This window comes from Pan troglodytes, chromosome 23 (assembly GCF_028858775.2).
Source record: "Pan troglodytes isolate AG18354 chromosome 23, NHGRI_mPanTro3-v2.0_pri, whole genome shotgun sequence".
Taxonomy (NCBI): domain Eukaryota; kingdom Metazoa; phylum Chordata; class Mammalia; order Primates; family Hominidae; genus Pan; species Pan troglodytes.
In genome coordinates this window covers 37,332,349-37,349,713 of record NC_086016.1, presented here as the reverse complement: position 1 = coordinate 37,349,713, position 17,365 = coordinate 37,332,349, and the positions used below count along the sequence as shown (strand labels likewise).

Sequence of the window (17,365 nt, the reverse complement as noted above, 5' to 3'; positions counted from 1 at the left end):
AGGGGTTTTCTGGTGAAGACCGGAAAACCTGCTAGACAAATTCTAAAATAGCAGTAACATTTTACATTTTGTCTTCCCCTTCTTTTCACAGAATAATATTTAAAAATGCGAAGATATTTCAAAGTACTAACATCCATGTACCCACCACCCAGAATGAATACATATTAACATTATTCTACTATAATGGCTTCAGATTCTTTTTTTTTTAAAAATTGTTTTAGTTAAGAAAACACATGAACACAGTTTAGGCCCCAGATCTATCCCCAGCACCCTTCTCAGAGGAATAGAAATTGGTGTGTCTTTCCTGTCCATGTTCTGATCACCTATTTGCAGGAGAAGCAGTATAGCCCATATTTAATTACATGCAGTACAAAATATTGGTAAGAGTCAAGAAGTTAAAAAAAATTTAAAAGTTTATAAAGTAAAAAAGTTACAGTAGCAAGGTTAATTTATTATTAAAGAAAGAATATTAAAGGCCAGGTGCAGTGGCTCACACTTGTAATCCCAGTACTTGGGGGAGGCTGAGGCGGGTGGATTACCTGAGGTCAGGAGTTCGGGACCAGCCTGGTCAACATGGTGAAATCCCGTTTCTACTAAAAATACAAAAATTAGACAGGCGTGGTGGTAGGTGCCTGTAATTCCAGCTACTCAGGAGGCTGAGGCAGGAGAATCACTTGAATCCGGGAGGCCGAGGTTGCAGTGAGCCAAGATCGTGCCACTGCACTCCAGCCTGGGCGACAGAACAAGACTCTGCCTCAAAAAAAAAAAAGAAAAGAAAATTATAAAAATAAATTTAGCATAGCCTAAGTGTATAGTGTTTATAAAGTCTACATTAGTGTTTAGTAATGCCCTAGGCCTTCACATTCATTTACCACTCATTCACCCAGTCACCCAGAGCAACTTCCAGTCCTGCAGGCTCCATTCATGGAAAGTGCCTGATATGGTTTGGATGTTTGTCACCTCCAAATCTCATGTTGCAATGTAATCCCCAGCATTGGATGGGGCCCGGTGGGAAGTGACTGGATCATGGGGGGTTCCTTCATGAGTGGTTTAGCACCATCTCCTTGATGATAAGTGAGTTTTTGTTCAGCTGGTTCACTAGAGATCTGGTTGTTTAAAAGTCTGGGACCAGTCGGGTGTAGTGGCTCATGCCTGTAATCCTAGCACTTTGGAAGGCCAAGGTGGGTGGAGTGCCTGAGCTCAGGAGTTCGAGACCAGCCTGGGCAACATGGTGAAACCCTGTCTCTACTAAAATATGAAAAATTAGCCAGGTGTGGTGGCGAGCGCCTGTAGTCCCAGCTACTTGGGAAGGTGGCAGGAGAATCGCTTGAACCTGGGAGGTGTAGACTATGGTGAGCTGTGATTGCACCACTGCACTTCAGCCTGGGTGACAGAGCGAGACTCCATCTCAAAAAAAAAAAAAAAAAAAAGTCCCGACCTCCCCTGCCCATTGCTCCTGCTCTCGCCATTGCCTTCTGCCATGATTGATTGTTCACTTCCTGAGGGCACACCAGAAGCAGATGCCAGCAGCATGCTTCCTGTAAAGCCTGCAGAACCATTAGCCAATTAAACCTCCTTTCTTTACACATTACCCAGCCTCAGGTATTTCTTTGTAGCAATGAAAGAACTGGCTAACACAGTGCCCTATACGGGTGTACCATTTTGCAACCTTTTGTACTGTATTTTTATTGTACCTTTTCTATGTTTAGATACGTTTAGATACAATACAATTGTAACACAAATACCATTGTGTTACAATTGCCTACAGTATTCAGAGCAGTTACATGCTATAGACATTTGTAGCCTAGGAGCAATAGGCCATACCATGTATCCTGGGTGTGTGATAGGCTATCCCATCTAGGTTTGTGTAAGTGCACTCTCTGGTGATTGCATAACAATAAAATCACCTAATGATGCATTTCTCAGACTGTATCCCTGTTGTTAAATGACACATGATTTTGTTAACAACTTGTTTTGCTCACTTAAAATTATGTCTTTGGGAGACTTTGCTTCTAGCTAAGTTGGAGTAACAGGGACCAGATTTCCCCTGCTGCCTGGGATAATGAAAACAAACAAACAAACAAACCAGCAAAAAAAAGTCTAAAATGGTTTTCAGACATTACGCATCGGGCAGCACAAGGGAGTGACCTCCGAGACAGGGAGACAAACTATGGCTGCCTTGGCTTAATGCCTGGAGAGTTTCCAGAACAGTTTATTGATCTCTTTGGAGCCCCATGGTATCTCTGAGTTGAGGAGATGGAGTGGGGAGTTTGGGGAGGCCAAAGTGGCTGGCATTCACACGCAGAGCATGGAAGAGGAGAGCGCTAACTGGAGAGACAGTTCCAGCTCTTGTGAGAGTCCCTCTTGCATCTTCAGCAAATAGTGACCAGCTAATGCATGCAAAGACAGCACCCAACGCTGGAGAAGGCCACCTGAAGGACTGGAGGGAACAATCTCTGTAGCTCGTGGAGTGCTGGAACCATATGGGTTCCCATCAGCCAGGACGGACATCTGGTGGTGCACTCGGGAGTGAGGGAAATTAGCCCTAGAGTAAAGGCCTCTCTGATCCATCCAACAAGGCTTAGAAACAAACCTTGAAAGCATCAAACTGTTTTTAAGTATCTTCACTGTGTCACAGAACAAAGCTCAAGACAGTCTATAGGAATACAAATATCCAGTGCCCAAACAAGATAAAATTCACAATACCTGGCATTCAATAAAAAAATCACCAGGCATGGAAAAAAAGCAGGAAAATGTGACCCACAATGGGAAGGAAAATCAATCCATATAGACAGACCCAGAAAAGACACAGATGACAGAATTAGAAGACAAGGACAATAAACACAGTCATTATAACTATATTCCATATGTTCAAGAAGGTGGAGAGAAGATTAAGTGTGCCGAGCAGGGACACAAAAGATGTAAAAGGAACTCAAGAAGTCATCTGGTTCCAGGAAGATGGCGTGGATGTGCTTCTTCCTATCCTTGCTAAGTACAACTAAACACCTTGGATTTTACATACAAAACAAATGCAAGAAGATACTGCAAGGTGGGGAGAAGAAGGCAGAACAACTGGGGACCTCAGGACCTGAAGAAGTTCCCTGGGGTTTCCTTTTGCCTGATATATACCAGATGGGGTGCTGGAGGAGTGGGCAATGTGGAAGAGCCAACAGGGGCACACAAAGCCCAACAGAAGGATGCTCTTTCTAGCCAGCCACCCCCTAGCAAGACAGAGAACTTTGAGAAAATATGGCCGGCAGCGGTGGCTCACGCCTGTAATCCCAGCACTTTGGGAGGCCGAGGCAGGTGGAACACGAGGTCAGGACATTGAGACCATCCTGGCTAACACGGTGAAACCCCGCCTCTACTAAAAAAATACAAAAAATTAGCCGGGCATGGTGGCGGGCACCTGCAGTGCCAGCTACTCAGGAGGCTGAGGCAGGAGAATGGTGTGAATCTGGGAGGCGGAGCTTGCAGTGAGCTGAGATCGTGCCACTGCACTCTATCCTGGGCGACAGAGCGAGACTCCATGTCAAGAAAAAAAAAAAGAAAATAATTGCTCCACTCCAGTCAAACACCACAGAATAGGCGGTGGACCCACACCACCTGTGCCAGCAAAGGCTGAGTGGGGAGCCCAGACTTCCACTTTCTTTGAGCACCTCAACCCTGCCCTCCTGCACCCCCTTCCAATCCCAGGTGGTGTCAGGGAAGGTCAAGAGGAAGCTGGGGCTTTCGTCCCCTTGCATAGTAATGAGGCCCCACTCTCACCCAGCCACAGTGACAGTGGAGATTATGTGGGGAGCTGCACCCAGCAGTAATTAGCCACCCCTCCCTGTTCTGGTTGGGGTGGTGTCAGAGCAGGCCAAGGAGAGAGTCAGGACCGCCACCACTGCCTGGAAGTAATGAGGTCCCCCTGGACCTGGTGTCAGTGGGACCCTGTGGGGATCAATAACAAGGCACTCCTGCCTCTCCCACCCAGGAGAGAGCAGTAGAAGCCTAGCAGAGGGCCGAAGCTCCCACTCTTGGGCAGCAGTAATGAGGAACCCCCCTCTGGTGTCAATGGTGGCAACCTGGACTTCTACCCCCAGCTAGCAGTAATGAGGCGGCAAACCCCTCTTTGCCCTGCTGGAGTGGTATCAGAAAAAGGTAACTAAACTGAAGGTTTAAGTAAGATCTAGAGTCTCCTAACATAATACCCCAAATGTGCAGATTTCAATCAAAAAGCACTCATCCTACCAAGAACCAGGAAGATCTCCAACAGAATGAAAGAAGACAATTGATAGATACCAACAGCAAGATGACAGAGGCGTTACATTTATCTGTTGAAGATGTTAAAGCAGCCATCATAAAGATACTTCAGTGAGCAATTATGAACGTGATTAAAAAAAGAAAAAAATTCTTAAGAGGGCTGTAGGCAGTAAAATAAAAAACAATAATATAAATACAAAATATTATAAAAAGAGAAAAAAGATAGTCTCAGCAAAAAAAAAAAAAAAAATAGAAAGTTTCATAAAATAAGAGAAAAAGAAATAAAGAATATATAGAAGAGCTAACAAAAAACCCAATGGATGAGCTCAACAGCAGAATGGAGGTGGAGCAGAGGAGGCGGAGGGACAAGTGAACTTGAAGACGGAATATTAGAAAATAACCAATATGGGCCGGGTGCAGTGGCTCACACCTGTAGTCCCCGCATTTTGGGAGGCCAAGGTGGGTGGATCACGAGGTCAGGAGTTTGAGACCAGCCTGGCCAACATGGTGAAACCCCGCCTCTACTAAAAATACAAAAAGTTAGCCGGGCGTGGTGGCGGGCACCTGTAATCCCAGCTACTCGGGAGGCTGAGGCAGGAGAATCGCCTTGTTTGAAATGTTTGTTCCCCGGTGCTGTAAAGAAACTGTACTTGAACATAAATTTAATGTTCTCAGTAAGGCCATTTTTATACTTTTTATAGAAAGGGTACAGTTGCCAGCAGTTTTGTTACGAGAGTATACTGAACAAAGAAGACAGGGTCATTTATAACCTGATGCCTGACGTGTTTACCCTGCTGCTGTGTTCAGTTTCCATTGGCCGGAACGGGACCTCATATTTTGTATTTGTCCTGATTGGCTAGCAACTTAGAACTTTTTAAAAGAGGCAAAGGCAGAGGACAACGAAGAAAGGAGGAAGTAACCTGTGGAATGCTGGGAAAGGTAAAAACACCTTGAAATAAGGAAGAGGAACAGGCTATGACCCAATGCTTGTTTGGACCAGTATAAGTATGCCAGGGCAAATATTTAGGCTAAACTGTGGGAGCTAAGAACATAAAGTACATTGATTTATTACAGCTAGCAGATATTTAAGAATGTTAGCACAGGTCTTTGAATAAATTTTGTTTTTAAGGGAAGTTACTATTTATTCTTAATTAGATGGGGAGGAATTTTTTGAAGAGAAAACTCTATTTTACGAGGAGGCAGAGGTTGCAGTGAGCCGAGATCACGCCATTGTACTCCAGCCTGGGCGATAGAGCAAGACTCCGTCTCAAAAAAAAAAGAAAAAAGAAAAAGAAATTAACCAATATGAACAATAGAAAAAAAATAGACTGAAAATAAAATGATCAGGGTCTCAGGAATTCATGGGACTACAACGAAAGATCCAATATTCCTATCATGAGTCCTAGAGAGAGGAAATAAAAGGGCAGGGCTGGAAAAGTATATGAAGAAATAATTGCTAAAAATTCCCAAATTTGGCAAAAGACATAAGCTTAAATATTCAAGAAGGTGAACAAATCTCAAAATAGATAAACCCAAAGAAATTCATTCCAAGACACATCATAACTAAACTTTTGAAAACTAAATACAAAAAAAACCTTGAAAGCAGCCAGGGAAAAATGTTTATCTTATACAAGAGAAACAATCTGAATGAGAAAAAAATTTCTCATCAGAAATCATGGAGGCCAGAAGGAAGTGGAGCAATATTTTTCAGGTGCATTAAGGAAAGAACTGTTGGCCAGGCACGGTGGCTCACACCTCTAATGCCAGCACTTTGGGAGGCCAAGGTGGGTGGTTCACTTGAAGCCAGGACTTTGAGACCAGCCTGGACAACATGGTGAAACCCTGTCTCTACTAAAAATACAAAAATTAGCCGGGCGTGGTGGCACATGCCTGTAATCCCAGCAACTTGGGAGGCCCAGCCACAAGAATTGCTTAAACCCCGGAGGCGGAAGTTGCAGTGAGCCGAGATCACACCACTGCACTCCAGCCTGGGTGGAGTGAGACAGAGTGAGACCCTGTCTCAATAACAACAACAACAACAACAACAACAATAAAAAAAGAAACAAACAAAAAAAACTGTTAAATATCTGTGACAGTTCATTTACTTATCATCTTGACTAAGGGATGCCCAGATAGCTGGTAAAGTGTTATTTCTGGGTGTGTCTGTGAATGTGTTTCTGGAAAGGATCAGCATTTCTTTTTTATTTTCTTTTAGACTGAGTTTCTTTCTTGTCACACAGGCTGGAGTGCAATGGCGTGATCTCGGCTCACTGCAACCTCCACCTCCTAGGTTCAAGCAATTCTCCTGCCTCAGCCTCCCAAGTAGTTGGGATTACTGGTGTGAGCCACCACACCTGGCTAATTTTGTATTTTTAGTAGAGACGGGGTTTCACCATGTTGGCCAGGCTGGTCTCGAACTCCGGACCTCAGGTGATCCACCCGCCTTGGCATCCCAAAGTGCTGGAATTACAAGCGTGAGCCACCGCGCCTGGCCCCATACATTCTTTTCAAGTGCCAACAGAATATATGCCAAGATGGACTACATTCTGGGCCATAAAACAAATCTCAACAAATTTAAAAGAAATCATACAGAGACAATTTTGTTCACAGACAAAAATGGAATCAAACTAGAAATTAATAATAGAAAGATAATAGTAAAATCTCCATACACTTGAAAACTAAGCAACATACTTCTGTAGAGTCTTTGAGTCAAAGAGGAAGTCTGAAAAAGATGAACAAGTACCTTAAACTGAATGAAAATGAAAACACAACATATCAAAATTTATGGGACACAGCTAAAGGCGGGCTGAGAGGGAAATATATAACACTAAATGAATACATTAGAAAAGAGGTCTAAATCAATAATTGAAGCTCCCATCTCAAGAACCTGGATAAAGAAGAGAAAACTAAATCCAAGGCAGAAGGAATAAAATAATACAAATAAGAGGCAAAATCAGTGAAGCTGGAAACAGGAAAACAATGGAGAAAATCAGTGAAGCAAAGGGCTAGTTCCTTGATAAGATCAGAGAGAGAGAGAGAGAGAGAGAGCGAGAGCAGATTACTATTATCAGTAATGAAACAGGAGATATCACTACAGACCTTGCAGACACCAAAAGAATAATAAGGGAGTATTTTGAACAACTCTACACACATAAATTTGACAACCTAGATGAAATAAATCAATTCTTCAAAAAACACCAACTATTTAATACCACAAATAGATCTTTTTACTAGCCCTATAGCTATTAAGGAAATCAAAATTATAATTGAAATTTAACAGCCTAGATGAAATGGATCAATTCTTCAAAAAACACACACTATCACAAATAGATCTTTTTACTAGCCCTACAAACTATTAAGGAAACCAAAATTATAATTTGAAATTTCTCAAAAATTAAATCTCCTTGCCCAGATGATTTTGCCAGAGAATTCTCCTAAATGTTTAAAGAAGAATTTTAAAAAGTCTATAAAATATCTTCCAGAAAACAGAAGAGAACACTTTCAAGTCTATTTTATGAAGCTAGTATTACCCCGAGAGCAAAACCAGAGAAGACAGTATAAAAAAGGAATCTACAGATTAATATCCCTTGTGGATATAGGCACAAACATCCTTAGTAAAATATTAGCAAGACCAGGGATCATGGCGGATGGGAGGCAGGACTAGATTGCAGCTCGGACAGAGCAGCATGCGGAGGCTTGCATTGTGAATTTTAGCCCCAGGTGGGCTGCAAGAACAAACCAGCAATCCTGAGAGGACCCACAGACCCTCTGAAGGAAGTGGACTGCTCCTGCAGGACCCAGGAGACACCCCAAATACTATGAGTGCCCCAACTGCAGAAGTGGGAAAGGGAGACCCTCCTCTCCCGAACACACACCCACAGTGGAGAAGCTGAGAATCTGTTTGAGGAAGTTCTTGACTTTACCTGGAGCTGAGTCAGGTTAGAGAGCTGAGCTGAGCGAAATACAGGGGTAGAGGAAGCAGCAGGGAGGCCCTGGGAGCTCAATGGATCCCGAAGCAGCCCATTCCTGCCTGGCACCACCGGGATCCATCAGGAGGGTGGCCAGAGGAGCAGGGGGTAAAACTCCACAGGGACAAGGACTTTTCTAGCTGAACTTTGTAACAATTTGAACGGGGCGAGAAGCCTGGGCCAGAATTTGGGGGAGGGCACGAATCTGGCTTGCAGACTTCTCAGGCGGGGGAAGAAATAAAGCCCTTTTCTTTCCCAGCTGGGAGGCAGAAAGCCTTGGGCAAGTCTTCAAGCTCAACTTGCCCTCCACCTGGAAACATATTTGGGGCTGTTGCGGGGGTCAAGGTGGGAGTGAGACCGACCCTTGGGTTTGCATGGGAGCTGGATAAGGCCTGTGACTGGCTTTTCCCCTCTTCCGTGACAACCTGCATGACTCAGCAGAGGCAGCCATAATCCTCCTAGGTACACAACTCCAGTGACCTGGGAATCTCACCCCCATCCCCTATAGCAGCCACAGCAAGATCTGCCCAAGGGGAGTCTGAGCTCATACACGCCTAGCCTTGCCCCCACCTGATAGTCCTTCCCTACCCAACCTGGTAGCTGTAGACAAAGTGTGTCCGGAATTGGTTCCTTCCAGTGGGTTCTTGGTCTTGCTGACTTCAAGAATGAAGCCACGAACCCTCGCAGTGAGTGTTAACAGTTCTTAAAGATGGTGTGTCCAGAGTTTGTTCCTTCAGATGTTCAGATGTGTCTGGAGTTTCTTCCTTCCGGTGGGTTCATGGTCTCACTGACTTCAGGAGTGAAGCCACAGACCTTTGCAGTGAGTGTTACAGCTCATAAAGGTAGTGCAGACCCAAAGAGTGAGCAGCAGCAAGATGTATTGTGAAGAGAGAAAGAACAAACCTTCCACAGCACGGAAGAGGACCCAAGTGGGTTGCCACTGCTGGTTTGGTGGCCAGCTTTTATTCCCTTATTTGGCCCTGCCCACGTCCTGCTGATTGGTCCATTTTACAGAGTGCTGATTGGTCCATTTTACAGAGTGCTGATTGGTGCGTTTTTACAGAGTGCTGATTGGTGCGTTTACAAACCTTTAGCTAGACACAGAGCACTGATTTGTGTGTTTATAATCCTTTAGCTAGACAGAAAAGTTCTCCAAGTCCCCACCCGACCCAGAAGCCCAGCCAGCTTCACCTCTCAAAATGACATATAATCTTGGGAGTTCTAGGGCCCTGCCCACCACCGGTCCCTCTCCACACTACTATAGCTGATGCTTTCTGGAAAGTACCACCTCCTGGCAGGAGGCCAACCAGCACAAAAATAGATCATTAAACCATCAAAGCTAAGGACCCCCACAGAGTCCATTGCACCCTCTGCCACCTCCACTGGAACAGGTGCTAGTATACATGGCTGAGAGACCCATAGATGGTTCACATCACAGGACTCTGTGCAGACAGCCCTCAGTACCAGCCCAGAGCTGGGTAGACTCGCTAGGTGGCTAGACCCAGAAGAGAGACAGCAATCACTGCAGTTCAGCTTACAGGAAGCCACATGCACAGGAAAAGTGGGAGAGTACTACATCAAGGGAACACCCCATGGGACAAAAAAGTCTGAGCAACAGCCTTCAGCCCTAGACCTTCCCTCTGACAGAGCCTACCCAAATGAGAAGGAACCAGAAAACCAACCCTGGTAATATGACAAAACAAGGCTCATCGATACCCCCCACTAAAATCACACTAGTTCACCAGCAATGGATCCAAACCAAGAGGAAATCCCTGATTTATCTGAAAAACAATTCAGGAAGTTAGCTATTAAGCTAATCAGGGAGGGACCAGAGAAAGGCAAAGCCCAATGCAAGGAAATCTAAAAAATGATACAAGAAGTGAAGGGAGAAATATTCAAGGAAATAGATAGCCTAAAGAAAAAAACAGTAAAAAAATTCAGGAAACTTTGGACACACTTTTAGAAATGTGAAATGCTCTAGAAAGTCTCAGCAATATAACTGAACAGGTAGAAGAAAGAAATTCAGAGCTTGAAGACAAAGTCTTCAAATTAACCCAATCCAACAAAGACAAAGAAAAAATAATAAGAAAATATGAACAAAGCCTCCAAGAAGTCTGGGATTGTGTTAAAGGACCAAACCTAAGAATAATCAGTGTTCCTGAGGATGAAGACAATTCTAAAAGCTTGGAAAACATATTTGGGGGAATAATCAAGGAAAACTTCCCTGGCCTTGCTAGAGACCTAGACATGCAAATACAAGAAGCACAAAGAACACCTGGGAAATTCATCGCAAAAAGATCTTCGCCTAGGCACATTGTCATCAGACTATCCCAAGTTAAGACAAAGGAAAGAATCTTAAGAGCTGTGAGACAGAAGCACCGGGTAACTTATAAAGGAAAACCTGTCAGATAAACAGCAGATTTTTCAGCAGAAACTCTACAAGGTAGAAGGGATTGGGGCCCTATCTTCAGCTTTCTTAAACAAATTATCAGCCAAGAATTTTGTATCCAGTGAAACTAAGTATCATATATGAAGGAAAGATACAGTCATTTTCAGACAAACAAATGCTGAGAGAATTCATCATAACCAAACCACCGCTACAAGAACTGCTAAAAGGAGCTCTAAATCTTGAAACAAATCCTGGAAACACATCAAAACAGAACCTCTTTAAAGCATAAATCGCACAGGACCTATAAAACAAAAATAGAAGTTTAAAAAGCAAAACCAAAAAACAAACCCAAAGTATGCGGGCAACAAAGAGCATGATGCATGCAATGAATGGTACCTCGTATTTCAATACTAACATTGAATGTAAATGGCCTAAATAATCCACTTAAAAGATACAGAACCACAGAATGGATAAGAACTCACCAATTAACTATCTGCTGCCTTCAGGAGACTCACGTAACTCATAAGGACTCACTTAAACTCAGAGTAAAGGGGTGGAAAAAGGCATTTCATGCGAATGGACACCAAAAGCAAGCAGGAGTGGCTATTCTTATATCAGACAAAACAAACTTTAAAGCAACAGCGGTTAAAAGAGACAAAGAGGACATTATATAATGGTAAAAGGCCTTGTCCAACAGGAAAATATCACAATCCTATATGTATATGCATCTAACACTAGAGCTCCCAAATTTATAAAACAATTATTAATAGACCTAAGAAATGAGATAGACAACAATACAATAAAAGTGGGGAATTTCAGTACTCCACTGACAGCACTAGATAGGTCATCAAGATAGAAAGTCAATAAAGAAACAATGGATTTAAACTGTATCTTGAAACAAATGGATGTAACAGACATATACAGAACATTTCATCCAACAACTGCAGAATACACATTCTATTCAACAGCACATAGAACTTTCTCCAAGTTAGGCCATATGATAGGCCATAAAATGAGCTTCAGTAAATTTAAGAAAATTGAAATTATATCAAGCACTGTCTCAGACCACAGTGGAATAAAACTGTAAATCAACTCCAAAAGGAATCTTCAAAACCACACAAATACATGGAAATTAAATAACCTGCTTCTGAATGAGCATTGGGTCAAAAACAAAATAAAAATGGAAATTTAAAACTTCTTCGAACTGAATGACAATGATGACACAACCTATCAAAACCTCTGGGATACGGCTAAGGCAGTGCTAAGAGGAAAGATCATAGCCCTAAATGCCTACATCAAAAAGTCCGAAAGAGCACAAAGAGACAATCTAAGGTCACACCTCAAGGAACTAGAGAAACAAGAGAAAACCAAACCCAAACCCAGCAGAAGAAAGGAAATAACCAAGATCAGAGCAGAACTAAATGAAATAGAAACAAACAAAAAATACAAAAGAGAAATGAAACAAAAAGCTGATTCTTTGAAAAGATAAATAAAATTGATAGACCATTAGCAAGATTACCTAAGAAAAGAAGAGAGAAAATCCAAATAACCTCACTGAGAAACGAAACAGGAGATATTACAACTGACACCACAGAAATACAAAAGATCATTCAAGGCTACTATGAACACCTTTACATGCATAAACTAGAAAATCTAGAAGGGATGGATAAATTCCTGGAAAAATACAACCCTCTTAGCTTAAATCAGGAAAAATTAGATACCCTGAACAGCCAATAACAAGCAGCAAGATGGAAACAGTAATTAAAAAATTACCAACAAAAAGAAGTCCAGGACCAGGTGGATTCACAGCAGAATTCTACCAGACATTCAAAGAAGAATTGATACCAATCCTTTTGATACCATTTCACAAGACAGAGAAAGAAGGAACCCTCCCTAATTCATTCTATGCAGCCAGCATCACCCTAGTACCAAAATCAAGAAAAGACACAACCAAAAAAGAAAACTACAGACTGAGATCCTTGATTGACATAGATGCTAGAATCCTTAACAAAATACTAGCTAACTGAATCTAACAACATATCAAAAAGATAATCCACTGTGATCAAGTGGGTTTCATACCAGGGATGCAGGGATGGTTTAACATATGCAAGTCAATAAATGTGATACACCACATTAACAGAATTAAAAACAAAAATCACATGATCATCTCAACAGATGCAGAAAAAGCATTCAACAAAATCCAGCATCCCTTTATGATTAAAACCCTCAGCAAAATTGGCATGCAAAGGCTTAGTGTAATAAAAGCCATCTATGACAAACCCACAGCCAACATAATACTGAATAGGGGAAAGTTGAAAGCATTCCCTCTGAGAACAGGAACAAGACAAGGATGCCCACCTTCACCACTCCTCTTCAACATAGTACTGGAAGTCCTAGCCAGAGCAATCAGACAAGAGAAAGAAATAAAGGGCATCCAGATTGGTAAGGAGGAAGTCAAACTGTTGCTGTTTGCTAACGATATCATCATTTACTTTGAAAACCCTAAGGGCTCCTCCGGAAAGCTCCTAGAACTGATGAAAGAATTCAGCAAAGTTTCCAATACAAGATTAATGTACACAAATCAGTAGCTCTTCTATACACCAACAGCGACCAAGCAGAGAATCAAATCAAGAACTCAACCCCTTTTACAATAGCTGAAAAGAAAGAATAAAATACTTAGGAATGAAAGACCTCTACAAGGAAAACTACACAACACTGCTGAAATAAATCATAGATAACACAAACAAATGGAAACATATCCCATGCTCATGGATGGGTAGAATCAATATTGTGAAAATGATCATACTGCCAAAAGCAATCTACAAATTCAACACAATCCCCATCAAAATACCACCATCATTTTTCACAGAGTTAGAAAAAAAATTCTAAAATTCATATGGAACCAAAAAGAGCCCACATAGCCAAAGCAAGACTAAGCAAAAAGAACAAATCTGGAGGCATCACACTACCTGATTTCAAACTATACTGTAAGGCCATAGTCACCAAAACAGTGTGGTACTTGTGCAAAAATAGGCACATAGACCAATGGAACAGAATAGAGAACCCAGAAATAAACCCAAATACTTACAGCCAACTGATCTTCGACAAAGCAAACAAGAACATAAAGTTGGAAAAGGACAGACTTTTCAACAAATTGTGCTGGGATCATTGGCAAGCCACATGTAGGAGAATGAAACTGGATACTCATCTCTCACCTTATACAAAAATCAACTCAAGATGGATTAAGGACTTAAACCTAAGACCTGAAACTATAAAAATTCTAGAAGATACTTCAATAAAGGTGTCAAAATGTCCAAAAAGGGAGTCAGATTAAATTTCTAGAGATGAAAGCTACAATGCCTGACATGAAAAATGCACCAAATGGAATTAATAGCCATTTAGACACTGAAGAAGAAAAGTTTTTTTTTTTAGATATAGCAATAGAAACCATCCAAAATGAAACATAGAAGAAAGACCCCTAAATGAAGAATTTTAGTGAGCTGTGGGGCAATTTTAAGTTTAACGTAAATGTAATTTGAGTACCTGGACGAGGAGAAAGACTTGAGTGTGTAGTTGCTTCATGGCATCAATGGTGTACTTAAGTGTGCTTTTGTGGTGGCTGGTAATAGTTTTTCATTTCCATATTTAGCCCTCCCTTAAGGATCTCTTGTAAGGCAGGTCTGATGGTAACCTAGGAAATACCATTCTAGACATAAGCCCTGGCAAAGATTCCATGACAAAGACACCTAAAGCAATTGCAATAAAACCAAAAATGGACAAATGGAAGCTAATTAAACTAAAGAGCTTCTGCATAACCTAAAGAATAGGAGAAAATATTTGCGAACTATGCATCCAACAAGGGTCTAATAACCAGAATCTATAAGGAACTTAAACAAATTAACAAGCAAAAACCAAACAACCCCATTAAAAAATGGGCAAAGAACATGAACAGACAGTTTTCAAAAGAAGATGTAACACGCAGCCAACAAGCATATGAAAAAATGCTCAATATCATTAATCATTAGAGAAATGCAAATCAAAACCACAGTGAGATACTATCTCACACCCGTCAGAATGACTAATTAAAAAGCCAAAAACTAACAGATGCTGGCAAGGTTGCAGAGAAAAGGGAATGCTTATACACTGCTGGTGGGAACGTAAATTAGTTCAGCCACTGTGGAAAGCAATTTGGAGATTTCTCAAAGAACTTAAAACAGAACTACCATTTGACGCAGCAATCTCATTACTGGGTATATACCCGTAGGAATATAAATCATTCTACTATAAAGGTACATGTACGTATATGTTCATTACAGCATTATTCACAATAGCAAAGACGTGGAATCAACTTAGGTGCCCATCAATGGTAAATTGGATAAAGAAAATGTAGTATGTTTATACCACGGAATACTACACAGCCACAAAAATAACAAAATCATGTTTTTTTGCAGCAGCAGCATGGATGGAGCAAGAGGTCATTATCCTGAGAAAATCAACACAGGAACAGAAAACCAAATGCCGCATGTTCTCACTTACAAGTAGGAGCTAAACAATGAGTGCACATGGACTCAAAGAAGGGAACAGTATTCACTGGGCCCTATTTGAAGGTGTAGGGTAGGAGGAGGGTGAGGATCAAATAACTACCTATTGTGTCCTATGCTTATTACCTGGGTGATGAAGTAATCTGTACACCAAACCCCTGTGACTCACAATTTACCCATGTAACAATCATGCACATGTACCCTAAACCTAAAATAAAAGTTGGAAGGAAAAATAGAGAACGAATACTAAAAAAAATTTGCAGAAATAATGGGTCAAAAATTTCCAAACCCTCAAACGTAAAAACTGCATCAAGGTATATCATAATCTAATTGCTTAAAACCAATGATGAAGAGAAAATCTCAAAAAGCAGCCAGAGTAAAAAGATCTATGTGTAGAAAAGAGTGAAGACTGCTGTCCTTAGAAAAGGCTACTTGTGGGTTTCGTCCTTGGCTGGTGTCTGGGAACTTGGATTCCAAGAGACAAGTTTTGTTTCCCTCTTTCCTTCTGTCTGAAGGCTGATAACTCTATTGCAATGACCAAGGATTCAGGGAATGTTAATTCTGAAGTTCTCCATTCCCTGGACCCAAGCACAGTCTCTCCTATAGAAGCCTGTTCAAATGGCAACAGCTCTGAGCCCTCACTTAATTTACTCAGAAGGGGTCCAGCTTTCTCTAGTTCCCCAAATTTTCCCAGGTGCCCAGAGGTTCTTGCGCAGTCTCAGGATTTGGCTTTCATTCTGCCTCTCCTTGCCTGAAGAACCCTTCCCTGATGACCTTGTGATTTTCAGAATATCTGCAGTGATATGGCTCCAACAGAGCTGCCCACCTCCTGTGAGCACAGCTTCACCTTCCTCAGCTCTTTGCTTATGCTTAGTCAGGGGAGTCACCTGGCAAGCACATGATCACATGACAAACATGGTCCCCAAGTGTCCCAGGAGCTCTTCAGTGATGAGTTCCTTGAGGATGGACACCATATCTTGTCTCCAAGGCATGACCACAGTGCCAGGTGGCTGGACCATGAATGGGTTATGATGGATCAGAATTCTCTGAAGACAGAATTCTCAGGGTTGATTCCTGGTTACTTGTCCAGGCTCCTATCATCATGCCCCTTAATTCCTAGCTATCCATCCCAGGGCAAACTTCCTCCCAGGGTCTGTCCTGTCCTTTCAGCAATTGGGCTCCAGTTGAGGCTACCCCAGTCCATAAGGTGTATTTTAATAATTTAAACTTCAGAGGGGAGGGATCAGAGTTCTCTTCCCTCTTCTCTTTGGAGGAACTTATATGTAAAACTACGGTTGCAAATAAATAAGTAAAAAGCAAATGGTGTGATGAGGGAGGGTTGATATCCCATTACTTTCCTGCTGGTCTTTCAATTCCAGTTGCTTGCTTAGGGTCAGCTGTTTGTAAATGTTTGTTGAATGAATAAAATAGAGGAGGTTAAGATGATTAGGCTCTGTGTCCCCACCCACATCTCATCTTGACCTGTACCCCCCAGGTGTTGAGGGAGGAATCTGGTCGGATTGAAAGGAGGTAACAGTGGAATGCCATGCACGATCTCGGATTTTCTTTTGGGTAGATGACATTATTGGGACAAGTTGGTAAAACCTAAATAAGGTTTGCAGGGTAGATAATAGTATTGAATTTATGCCAAATTCCTGATTTTGATAAGTGAATTGCAGTTATATAAGGGAATGTCCTTCTTTTTAGGAACTAGGTACTGAAGATTTGGGGGCAAAAGAGGACCACATCTGCAACTAACTGGAGATGGTTCAGAAGATGATGCACACACACTCAAGCATATCGAGAGAGAAAGGGGCAGAGGACACAGAAGGCTCTGAGTTTAATGTGCATGTTTTGGGGAATTTGGAAGAAGAGCCCCTGATAATTCATCCTTCATTATTCTTGCAACTTTTCTCTAAATCTGAAATTATATCAAAATATAAAGTTAGAAGAAAACATGAAGAGTACTCACTTAGTATTCATTCATCTCACACCGACATTGTACCCTCTCCAGACATTGATCCATGAAGTGACTTTTCCTGTGATGGGCCATGAGCCAGGGATGTGCTGGGGGGAATGGGGAGATGAATAAACTCCCACCTCACTCTTTAGGGGTCTGTGGAATGGTGGATGAGACAGACACACCTTGTCTCTACCCTGCACCGTGTAACTGGGCCTTGCGTGGTCCTTTGTGAGTGTGTAGTAAGGGTAATTTCTTC

General features: G+C 41.9%; 1 non-coding gene across 1 annotated transcript; it reads right to left on the bottom strand.

Moving 5' to 3' along the window:
- LOC112206804 (U7 small nuclear RNA) lies at positions 1–62 on the bottom strand. The gene has a single exon (XR_002941273.1). It is a non-coding gene; the product is annotated as a U7 small nuclear RNA (small nuclear RNA).
- Between the last annotated feature and the right edge of the window lie 17,303 nt (positions 63–17,365).